The sequence below is a fragment of the Leptonotus elevatus genome, chromosome 2 (genome assembly GCF_054856555.1).
Source record: "Leptonotus elevatus isolate MCC_2025b chromosome 2, RoL_Lele_1.0, whole genome shotgun sequence".
In the NCBI taxonomy this organism is placed as follows: domain Eukaryota; kingdom Metazoa; phylum Chordata; class Actinopteri; order Syngnathiformes; family Syngnathidae; genus Leptonotus; species Leptonotus elevatus.
The window spans coordinates 41,668,874-41,681,550 of NC_141240.1; the positions used below are offsets into that span (position 1 = coordinate 41,668,874).

A 12,677-nucleotide genomic window follows, 5' to 3' on the forward strand; every position below is an offset into this window, starting at 1 on the left:
TGAACTGCGATGGTAAGTGATGATTGATTACTGAATTGATCTAGGCAAACATTGAACACTCATTTTTCATTTTCACATGCAATACAGGTGGATGGAGCGCAGCAAGGGGCGCTACTTGACATGGCCAAGGATATCAAGGTTGTTATGTCCGGTACAACTGGTGGAGAGAAAAGATGAAAAAAGGGATCCCGCAAACGTAGACCAAAATGATTTATTCTACAGGATTCCTCACTGAAAAACCGTCACATGTGTATTGGATGAGTATTTAGATTAAGTTTTAACTGTTCAGTTTTGCTGCCTATTTTCTAACAACTTGTTCCTTTGTGTGCTCAGGAAAAGATGAAGATGCTGTGTAACAAAGACCCAAAACGGCTCTTTTAAGAGCCGTTTTACATGTACTTTGGAGTAATATTCCTGCAATATTGATCAGCACCAACATGCCTTTTAATATGCAATGTCAAATTTAAACACTGCATTCATACTGTATTTGCTCCATGATACAGTATATTGCATTTTATATTTTAGTTAATCACTTACACTATAAGCAAGAAATTAAACTGATTCCCTTTTGATATGACTAAAATGTCAATCAAGACATAAGGGAAGCCATTACACATGTAATAACTGCAGTTATTACAAATTGTCCTGAACTCTATTCCTGCTGACACAAATTGAGAGGTAAAGTACACCAACATTTGGCAAACAGTTCAGAGCATGCATCTTTCCACCTTGCAAGAGTCAGCAGGCCCATTCAAAATTTCCGCGGAAATTTTTCTAGTATTATTCTTCTTCTTCTTTTTATTATATTTTTTAATCTTCCACCGATTTTTCCGCAAGGGAATTCCCAGTTACCATGGCGACGCTATTCCCAAAAAACTCCCAAATAAAGTCCCATACGAATGAATGGGAAACCGAAAGAGATCAACTCCAATCAAACACCTTTTTCCAAGACACGCTGCGCGCGCATACGTTGACCGACCAATATGAATTTTAGCTCATTTTGTTGGAATTTTTGTCATCTTTAGCTCAGTGTCAAAAAAAAATATTAAGGAATGAAAGCTCTCCCCCCTGTGCGGGTTCAAAGACAGTGAGCAAAGGGTGAAAGTCGCCTATTTAGAGTGTGACTAATTAAGGCTTCAGTGACGGGAACCAAAAAATCTATTTCCAAAAGTTTCACTTCAACTCGTCACCATGGCCACAATCTTTGCTCACTAGACATCAAATTGGCACATTTTGTAGCCACAAGCCTCTGCTTTCTGAAAAACTAAGTTTTATTTGGCTAAGGTGTCATTTAGTACCTTTATTTTCACTTTAAGCGAGGAGAAGTCGGACTATTTCGATCTCTTTTCAATGTTATTTTCGCCGTTTTTCCCTCTTTATTTTCGATCAATCATAAGTTTTCAACCTGCTCCTAAGTTGGTCATTTTTCATCCGATTAAAAAACTGAGAACATGCTCGCGTTCCCCAAACCCTTGCCGTTCTAACGAGCCATTTCTGCAATCTGCATCTTCAACCGTTAGGTCGTGAGAGGCTTTTGTTTGAGGTGAGCGTATCCTATACAAAATCAATGGAATGTGGGTGCGTGACGTCTCGCAACAAGTTAAAATCAAATGTGTGTGCGTGAATGATCTGTCGTTTTTGCATAGCAACTGCCTCAGCCAATCATCTCTCACTGTTGAGCTCAACTCAGCCCCTTTTTTTCTTGGTGTACTCAAGGCTTGGCCTATATACGACTACTACTATTGCAAATACTATTACTACTACTACTATCTTGGCCAATTGATTAGGTACACCCAGGATTCTGGTCAATTAATTAGGTACACCCTGGATTCTCGCCACTCCGCCCACCCAGGGCGGCGGCCATTTTGGCCAATTAATTAGGTACACCAAGGATTCTCTCCCCTCTGCCCACCCGGGGCGGCGGCCATCTTGGCCAATTAATTAGGTACAGCCAGGACTTTTCAGTCACAAAATGTTTTTATTTGATTATTTTCCAAATTTGTAGCTTGACTATTACTGTGTTTTTTTCTGATTATGGTTTATTATTTAATACTAAAACTTGTCCATTTCCTTTGCTAAAATAAATGTTTTCTTTTATAATATTGATGAGTTCTTCAAGATGCACAAACAGTGACTGTGCGCATGTTGTCTCCGCAGTTTCCTCAGGGCACACATAGACATATAAAAGGAATTTGTAAGATGTTAATAAAATTTGGTTAATGGTGTAAATCAACAAATTCAAATTGGAAGGTTCATTTAACTACATTGTTTTATGTTCAATATACTTAAAAAAAAAAAATCAGTGACATGTACAATGTAGCCAATAAAAAAATATATAATACTGGATATTTTGTAGAAACATTTCATCACTTGTAAAGATTTGTCTGTGTTGAATAATTTAGACAGGTGATAATTGCTGAAATTAAAATAACAGATTCATCACATCATTTTAAATGCATAGTAATTAAAATGTGTCACTCCCTTAACACTGAAAACAAAGATATGAATTAGACAATGGTTGGTTCTTTTTAGTGGTTAAAAAAGTGGATGTTTGAATTACAATTTTTATCTTTTTATATGTATTTATTTTTTTATGTTGATGTGCAAAAAACACATACAATTGGTCAAGCAGCGCATCCACTACCAGACAGCCTGTCCTGTATGTAGCAGTATGTCCTACTCGCAACCCGCGAGTGTTGTATGACACAATCCGCATTATTGAACCTTGCAGCTGCACGCAGCGCAGTTGCCCCCTTAAACTGGTCTAATAATGGAAATTTGGACGTTTGTGGATCAATTCAGATTTGTCCCCGTCTGAATCAGAAATAATCTGAAATTTTCCCACCCCTAGTGTTAACGTCATGACGGCTTTTGACATTTGGTGAATCAAAGGTTAATATAGTACAGAACGTTGAAAATAATGCGGAACTAAGAAGCACGGTACCAGTCCTATTCGGGATACTTTGGAAAGCGCACACACCAACACACGCAGTGTGCGCTGATGAAAACAAATATGGATGACCATCATCTTGTCACGAGGGTGGTGTTTGAGGACCCAAACGCAGGGCAGCAGAGATGAGGAGGCACAGGCGAGCTCCAAAAAAAGGTTTATTTTAATCGAGCAAAAACAAGGAGGCAAACTAGGCACAGGTCAAAAAGAACAAAACAGAACAAAGTCCAGACCCAGAGTGGGGCTTGACATGGCAAGACATAAACTGATTGCTGTAGTTGCTGCATAATGTCTAACCAATCATTTGAGCCGAGCTACGTTATAACTACAGTATAAGGATGCAATATTCATCAGCCTACACCTGCCACCAGCTGATATCCAATACACCACGTTTTACAATTATTCTCTTTTTCTTTCACCAAATACCTAATGTATAGATAACGTAATACTGTACACTAGGCATGGGACGAGACAGAAATCCCACGAGACCAGATGTCTCACAAGAATGAGTCCACGAGAATGAGATGAGATTTGTAACAAAAAGATGGCTAATATAAATCTTCCAGTTCAAGGCAACGACGAGTCAAGTCGTCATAGGCCGTGACACGCTGCCGAGAATAACTTCAAAATAAGAGCCTAGCAAGGCATTGATGTCCATATATTATTGGTATAGTAAGGTTTATTTTGAAGATGGCCTTCTCACTGCGTTTTCCCGTCATAAAAAAGTTGCTGCGACTGTCTTCCTGACAGTGTACGCTAAATGTGACCTGCTCCAAAAAAAAAAGGGTCCGCATGACGGTGCCATTAGTTTTGAGTTTGGGGCAAAAAAAAAAAAGATAGTTTAGACAAAAATGTCGATTTTGAAAATTTCCAAAAAATAGCTTCCTTAATGTCTCTATTATTATTTCCCAGCATCATCAAAGTTAAATTTGTAATAGAAATGAATGAAAATAAGTCATTATTGGAACAATTTGGGCAACGTGTTTTTAGCTAGTAGCCCGTCTCGGAAACCTGCCTCAAAATAACCAAGAGTTCCTCGCCTCTAACGTCACTTAACAAATAATTTATATTAATGGAAATCAAAAAAAAGTAAAAAAATAAATAAAAATACACCATAATGTGACCCTTCAGCATGAAAGTGAACAGAAGACACACATCATAACAACGGCATCCAACATTGGAGTAGAACAGCTAAATGTCATCAGTCCGGGGCGAAGGTTTGTAATCCAAACAGTGATAATCTCCAATTCTGGGATCTCTTTCTTAAACAAATATATTTCTACTTTTAATTTAAATGAATGGATTCATGAGCTAAAGCATTTCACATTGGCGAGGGTGAAACTCAAGCGAGAAGCCGAGCAGTTTCCACCAGAGCAGAGTGACAGACTCTAGTATAAAAGTTGTTAAATACATTGTATGTAATAATGTAGGCTAATGTAATAATGTATTGTATGTAATGTATATATTGTACATAATGTAATAGGGCTGGGTATCGATTCTAATTTCCTCAATCGATTTGATTTTGATTCACAGGAGTTCAGTTCGATTCGATTTAGATTTTTCCCAATTCGATCCGCTTCGATTCAATCAATATTGCTTAATTATGGAACATCAATTCTTCTTAAAAATCAAGGGAATGATTAAAAACGCCACAAACAACTTCCAAATTAAATTATTTTGAGGTCGTAACTGGTTAAATGATTTAGTTTAATGAAAGTAACATGTTTTAATCACTTAAGTGTTACACAAACATTGATGAAAATATTTCCATAATTCTAATTTAATAATTCTAAATAAAGATTCTGAATGGACTCAAAGTTCAACCAATTAGGTCTTTCATAAATGTAAAAAAAGACTTTTAAATTAATGTGAACAATATGAAACAAGTGAAGTGTACAACTTGAGTGGGTTACAAAAACTTTCCAAGAAAACAGTAAGATACCTAAAAAATGGCCTTGAAAATTATATTTTCTTAAAATAATTGAATCATGGTTTTATGAATCGATATCAGGCTCAAAAAGGAAAATCGATTCAATATCGATTATTCAATTTTTTTTAAACAAATTTCATCGTGCCAACATTAAAATTGGTGTAACTTTGTATATTTTTTAGGTACGCCCATGTATTTAAATCATTTTAAAGGAAAATAAGTGTAGAATTTGAATATATGAATATCTAAATTTGTATTTATTTAATTTTTTTCTTAACCAATTAGCACACTTTTGTCACAAATAAGCAGATTTATGCCTCGGAAAAAAATACATCTCGTGCTTTGCAGGATGATAAATCTCGTGTCATTCTAATCCCGCAAATTCTCGTATTACGAATTCTCATCCCATCCCTACTATACAAAAATAAAACTGGGATATTTAACATGTTTTTCTCTTTTCGGATCGGTAACCTTCCACATCTATACTTTGCACATTGTACACCATAAAAAACACCGACAATGGAAGTTCAAACACACAACTGTCCAAATGCATTCAGCCAAAAGTCTTTAGTGAATGTCTAGGTCTTCGATGAAACCGGTTGTAGCTGCTGCATATCTTACCAATAATTTCAGCCTAGTTACATTAAAACTACAGTTTAAGGATGCATTGTTAGCAGTTCATCCATCCTCGCCACTAGCTAATATCCACCTCATGTTTTCCATTATCCCATAGATACAGTTGGTTTCACTTTTTTTCTCACCAAAAACCCAATGTATAGATTAGGAAACACTTTACATTCATAAACTAAAATTGAATACATTTTATGTTACTTAAACTTTGCACATTCTACACTAGAACAATATCTACAAGGGAAGCTCAAACCCTCAAGTGCACACTGTCCCCAGCCAAAAGACTTTAATTATTGTCTCTCTCAATGTCTTAGATGAAGCCTGTTGTAGCTGTTGCATAATTTACTAATAGTTTAAGCCTAGTTACATTATTACTACAGTAGATGCATTACTCGCAGTTCATGACACGACGTGGCAGATTTAGGACTCAGACGCAGAGATAGGAGTTTGAGGCCAAGGCAGATATTTATTAAACAAAAACAGCTAATATCCACCTCATAACCTTTGTCATTATCTTATAACCAAAGACATTTTCACCTAATGTATAGATAAACAAAGTAATGCTGTACATTCCTTTAGTATAATGAAATAAATAACATGCTTTTCTCTTTTATTTACTTTTCAGCTACCAACGCCCCAGGTAACCTCCCACACCTCTTTGCACATTGCGCACCAGAATAATGATTTGCAAGGGAAGCTAAACACACCCATTTGCCTCCAGTAATAAGTTGTTTGCGAATGCCTAAAGGTCTAATGTGAAATCTGATGTAGTCTAACCATTAATTGGAGCCTAGGTTAGCTATACGTTATAACTACGGTGAACAGATGGATTATTAGCAGTTCATCTGGCTGCCACTAACTAATATCTACCTCACAACCGTTGTCATTATCTCATAACCTAAGTCGTTTTTTTCCCTCCAAATACTCATGTATAGACAAGGTAATACTGTATATTCCTCAAGTATAATGGAATAAATAATGTTTTTCTCTTTTATTTACTTTTCAGATGCAAGTAAGTCACCAAACCTACACTTTGCACATTGTACACCAAAACTGCTATCTACAAGGGAAGGTCAAACCCTCAAGTGCACACTGTCCCCAGCCAAAATACTTCAGTTATTGTCTCTCTCAAAGTCTTAGATGAAGCCGGTTGTAGCTGTTGCATAATTTACTAATAGTTTAAGCCTAGTTACGTTATTACTACAGTAGATGTATTACTCGCAGTTCATGACACGATGTGGCAGATTTAGGACTCAGACGCAGAGATAGTAGTTTGAGGCCAAGGCAGATATTTATTAAACAAAAAAAAAAACCTCCTCGTTTAGAGGGAAAAAACAAAGGCTATTAAATGTTAAACTAAAGGCGCTCCAAAAGGGAGGATGTCTAAACTACAAACAAACCAATATCACTCCTTAACTAAAACTATACAGGACAACAAGGCTGAGGACTGACTGGCTCTGACGAAAACACTTAGGCACAAGACAGGGGAGACGCAGACTATTTAACACATGAGGGTAATGGGAAACAGGTGGACACAATCAGGAATCAGGATTGACACTAACACCACATGAGGAAGGGCAAGTGACCTGAAACGAAAGGAGTCAGAATTTTCCAAATAAAACAGGAAATGACAAGACAACCTCACCGCGGTGTGTGACAGTACCCCTCCCGACAGCCTAGGCTGGTCAGGATGATCCCTATAGAAGTCCTCAATTAGAGAGTCATCCATAATGAAGCGGGAAGGAACCCACTGTCTCTCCTCGGGCCCATACCCCTCCCAGTCCACCAAGAACTGCCTGCCCCGGCCACGATTGCGGACGGCCAGCAGTCACTTCACTTTGTAGACGGGGCCCCCATCCACAATCACAGGAGGCGGCGGGCGCGAGGGAGCCGGAACCAGGGGACTCTCCTTGACTGGCTTGACTTGGCTCACGTGGAACATGGATGAACACGAAGGGACTGAGGCAGGCGGAGACGGACAGCGGCCGGGTTGATCACCTTGGAGATTGGGTACGGACCCACAAACCGTGGTGCCAACTTTTGGCATGGCACCTTCAAGTGGAGGTTCTTGGAGGACAGCCACACTTTATGCCTCGGCTGGTATGCTGGAGCAGGTCTCCTCTTTTGATCAGCTGCTCGCTTGACTCTGTCCCTCTGGCGCTCCAGTACCTGCCGAGCGGCTGCCCAGATGCGATGGCAGCGGCGGACCAAGGCATGGGCAGAAGGAACAGAGGCCTCAGACTCCAGGTTAGCAAAGAAGGGGTGATCGTAGCCAAAAACACATTTGAATGGGGTGAGTCCTGTGGCAGAAGTAGGCAGCGAGTTATGGGCAAGCTCAACCCAGACCAGGTGTTTGCTCCACGTTGAAGGATTCTGGGAGACTAGGCACCGGAGACCGGTTTCTAACTGTTGGTTGAGGCACTCAGACTGGCCGTTAGCCTCAGGGTGGTAACCTGAGGTTAGGCTGGCTTTGGCTCCGACTAAGCGGTAAAACTCCCTCCAAAAGCGAGACACAAACTGGGGCCCCCGGTCCGACACAATGTCTCTACGGAACCCATGAACTCGAAAAACGTGGTTAATCATGACCTCAGCCGTTTCCTTGGCTGAGGGAAGCTTAGGCAAGGCTATGAATCTGACCATTTTAGAAAGTCTGTCGACTACAGTGAGAACTGTGGTTTTACCTCGGGAGATGGGGAGTCCTGTGACAAAGTCCAGGGATATTTCTGCCCATGGTCTGGAAGGAATGGGAAGGGGCTGCAGCAGGCCCATGCGTGATCTGGTGGATGACTTATTTTGGGCACATACCGAGCAGCCCTCGATGTACTCTCGGACCTCCGGCTCCATGGAAGGCCACCAGAATCGCCGGGAGATGGCGTACATTGTCCGTCGGACTCCCGGATGACAGTAAAGAAGTGAAGTGTGGGCCCAACCACACAGTTCGGCAAAAGGATGGTCTCTGGTTCCTTAGCTACAGGCTCGGGGTCATAGAGACGAGACAGGGCGTCGGAATTGACGTTACGAGACCCCGGCCTGTAAGTGAGAGAGAAGGAAAAACGGTTAAAGAACAGCGCCTACCTGGCCTGGCGTGGGTTAAGTCTCTTGGCTTTGCGTATGTATTCCAGGTTCTTGTGATCGGTCCAGACCACAAACGGATGCTTCGCCCCCTCAAGCCAGTGCCTCCATTCTTCCAAAGCAATTTTGACAGCCAGAAGCTCTCTGTCCCCAACATCATAGTTACGCTCTGCCTTGGATAGTCGTCGTGACAAGAAGGCACAGGGACTGTGACTGGCTTGAGTGGCTCTGACGAAAACACTTAGGCACAAGACAGGGGAGACGCAGACCATTTAACACATGAGGGTAATGGGAAACAGGTGGACACAATCAGGAATCAGGGTTGACACTGACACCACATGAGGAAGGGCAAGTGACCTGAAACGAAAGGAGTCAGAATTTTCCAAATAAAACAGGAAATGACAAGACCACGGTGTGACAGTTCATCTGGCTGCCACCAGCTAATATCCACCTCATAACCTTTGTCATTATCTTATAACCAAAGACATTTTCACTTGTTTTCACCTAATGTATAGATAAACAAAGTAATGCTGTACATTCCTTTAGTATAATGAAATAAATTGCTTGCTAACTTGCTTTTCTCTTTTATTTACTTTTCAGCTACTAACGACCCAGGTAACCTCCCACACCTCTTTGCACATTGCGCACCAGAATAATGATTTGCAAGGGAAGCTAAACACACCCATTTGCCTCCAGTAATAAGTTGTTTGCGAATGCCTAAAGATCTAATGTGAAATCTGATGTAGTCTAACCATTAATTGGAGCCTAGGTTAGCTATACGTTATAACTACGGTGAACAGATGGATTATTAGCAGTTCATCTGGCTGCCACTAACTAATATCTACCTCACAACCGTTGTCATTATCGCATAACCTAAGTCGTTAGCACATTATACACCAGAAAATGATCTATTGTACATGGGAAGCTCAAACATTAAGTACTCAACTGCATCCAGCCAAAGGAGTCAGAATTTTCCAAATAACTGTTTCAGTTGATTCATAATATATTTTTGTTTGTTTTGTTTTATTCATTTTTTCCTTTCGAACACATTATTACAGGTTACATCGATCACATCATATCATTTGTAACAATGACATACGAAAGAAGGGCTGACGGGTAGAAGCCATGGCTTATTAGTAACCCGTCCCCATCGATTCTTGCTCTACGCACGAATAAGTGGTTAAGAAAATGAATGGATGATTTTACTACGACATACTGTATTTGTGTATTTAAATCAAATAAGTAAATGATGTAGAATAAAGGAAACGGTTGTAAACTAGATTATAGTGAATTGCTGTAAAAGTAAATACAGTAACTAATTTATATACAGTAAATACTTGTAAAAAAGGCAATAATGTACTGAGATTTTACAAGAATTAGCTGGCAACTTTTTTGCCACTTATTTCTTGTAAATTCTAGAGTCAATTCGTTACAGTGCAGCCAAACTTTTGTTGTAGTTGATTCATAATATCGTTTCAAGAATTTACGGCTAGCTAGCTACATTACAACTATAATTTTAGCATGTATTATTATCAGGGACTTGCGGTCAGAGGCAGGTAGGGGAGGCTCCTTTACCTTACTCCGTCCTGCGTGTGAAGAGTAAAATAATAATGATTATTATTATTATTATTACATGAAATAGCCTAGCTATGTTATAACTACAATATAAGGATGCACTACTTGCCGTTCATCTGGCTGCCACTTCTCAACCTTCCTCATTATCTCATAACCAAAATCATTTCCACTTTTTTTCACAAAATCCTAATGTATAACCAATGCTGTACATTCCTCAAGTATAATGGGATAAATAACATGTTTTTCTCTTTTATTTCCTTTTCAGCTAACGACGACATAAGTAAAGTCCCACACCTACACTTTGCACATTGTACACCAGAACAGTGATCTACTTGGAAAGCTCAAACCCTCAAGTGCCATTGCCCCAGAAACATGGAACACACATAGAAAATTATCGGGAACACTGATCCTAACTGAAAAAATTATTTACTGATTTTAACACGGATTGGTTTGTTACAACTTACAAACAGACATGCAGTTATGTTACCAGTGGTTACATTTATAATCGGGGCTTTCATAACCAGGTTAGCAAAAAATAAAAAACGTCTACGATGGGAGAACTTGTTTTAAAGTACTAGTAGCTTGTTTTCAATCAAGATGTTGCTTTAAGTGTAAAAACTATAGAACAGATCAATGAACTTCGTCTTGATAAATCACATGTTTACATCGATCTGATGAAGGTAGCGGAGCATGTACACGGAAGATCGGAATATGCAAGTAGTTGACCAGAAATCTTCATTCTGGAATGTAAAGCCTTTTTATTTTTTTTACAGTGTGGTGTTGATTAAAGCACAATTAAAAGCTTTGAAAACAAATGTTCCAATTAAGGTAAAAATTGAAATAGAGGCTAATATTCTATTTTGGATTCATAGTTTTATTCTTGACTTCAAAAAAGCCCATGCCTCACCAGTCACATCATTGATTAATTAGTCGATCATTTTCCTTGCCATCATCAACTAATATATAAAGCTCTCAATTTCCCACATTCTACCACACAGTAATTTTAACAAATGTTTTGTCGGGCTTTTTCTTGAAAGGAACAAAATCTATTTTGACTACTACCACTCAGATGTGAAATAATAGAATTGTTGTCTTTTGTTGGTAGTTCTCCAAGAGGAACCCACTGGAGGAGGAAGAGGTACTGTGACATCACACGCACATGTGCTCACATGGTCCATGTACTGCCAATCACTGGGAGCAAATCTACTTGTTCATCAAAAACAACTAGCATTGCTGTGCCTTCACCAGTAGATGCCAGCAAAGCACAAATGGTTGCTATCACTCATGCGCTGTGAGAAAATGCTGTGAAAACTCACCAACAGACTCAGAAGCGTCTCGATGTTATTCCACTTAATGGTTGTAGTAGTCTAGATATCACTTTAATTGGGCTGATGACATAAAATTGCCACTCAAAGAGAAAAACAGCAGTTTTCCATCGACATTATGCATAATTTTGTTGTGGACTAAAGCAAGTCACGTTCAACTAAAGAGTAAAGAAATAAGTAATTTAGTTGTTGTGTTTCTTCGTATTGCCCAACAGTGTACGGGCATATAAAAGCTCAGGTTATCCATGCCCTGGGAGTTAACGTGACAGAGATCATCCAACAAGTAAGTGCATGCAATACATGACGCGCCCAGCAAAGAAGTACACATTCTTGCTCTTATTATGAATGTTTGTTCTCTCACAGTTCCTCATTGATTTAACCAGTGGAATATGCCCGGAATGCGAAATTGAGATCAATACAACGGTAACCCAACAGCAGATCCTGGCCTTAGCCTGATGGAGTTCTAACTTCTCCATGTGCAACAGAGGAGATGCCAAGTGTTCCAGTTTATCAAGAGTGGCGTATGCTTGCCATGCACATAGGGAGGACTTAAAGGCATGCTCAACTAAATCTGACAATAAAAGAGTATACCGGCATATTGCTATGAGAAAAACTTCTTCTTTTTTTCAGATCTGGAATGACATGCAGGACAAACATAGTACCAGAATATTATTCATATTTTGAGTGAGTTGATTTTTCTGGACAAATAAGTTTTTGCACTTAATTTTGGTTTGCTGTGAATCCAATTTGTGCCATCCTTGACCTTGAACTGTCTTTTTTATGTACGAGGGTATGAGGTTATTCTTTGATTATTTAAACCCTTTATGTTGAAGGCTATTTTTTTTTTAATACATGGGCCATTGAGAGATGCATTTGTCAGACGAGGCCCATTGAATTATCATGTGGTGCAACCAAAAAGAAATAGCCAATGTGGGACTTTTATTTTGAAATACATTTAAAGACAGGAGTTTGTATCATCCACAAGACAACCAAGAACCCATGGAAGCATCTATCAGGTTTGTCTCACAACTATGTAAAATAAATAAATAAATAACTTTTTAGCAACATGTATGTATTTGGACATCATGTGGTATTACCTGAAAAAAATGTTTATATATATTATTCCCCAACAAATTTATATTTTTATTATAATTTTACTTGATGTTTTGTTTAGTTTCGATGGTGAATGTAGCCA

The 12,677-nt window shown here is 39.0% G+C and overlaps 1 long non-coding RNA gene across 2 annotated transcripts; it reads left to right on the top strand.

Moving 5' to 3' along the window:
• The first annotated feature begins 6,692 nt into the window (after positions 1-6,692).
• On the top strand, positions 6,693-12,553 carry LOC147180072 (uncharacterized). 2 transcript variants are annotated; one of them, XR_015094227.1, is made up of 3 exons: positions 6,693-9,197; positions 10,423-11,765; positions 11,846-12,553. It is a non-coding gene; the product is annotated as an uncharacterized LOC147180072 (long non-coding RNA). The 2 variants fall into 2 exon arrangements; XR_015094226.1 differs by lacking the exon at positions 6,693-9,197 and having other exon boundaries at positions 9,298-11,765.
• Positions 12,554-12,677: the final 124 nt, after the last annotated feature.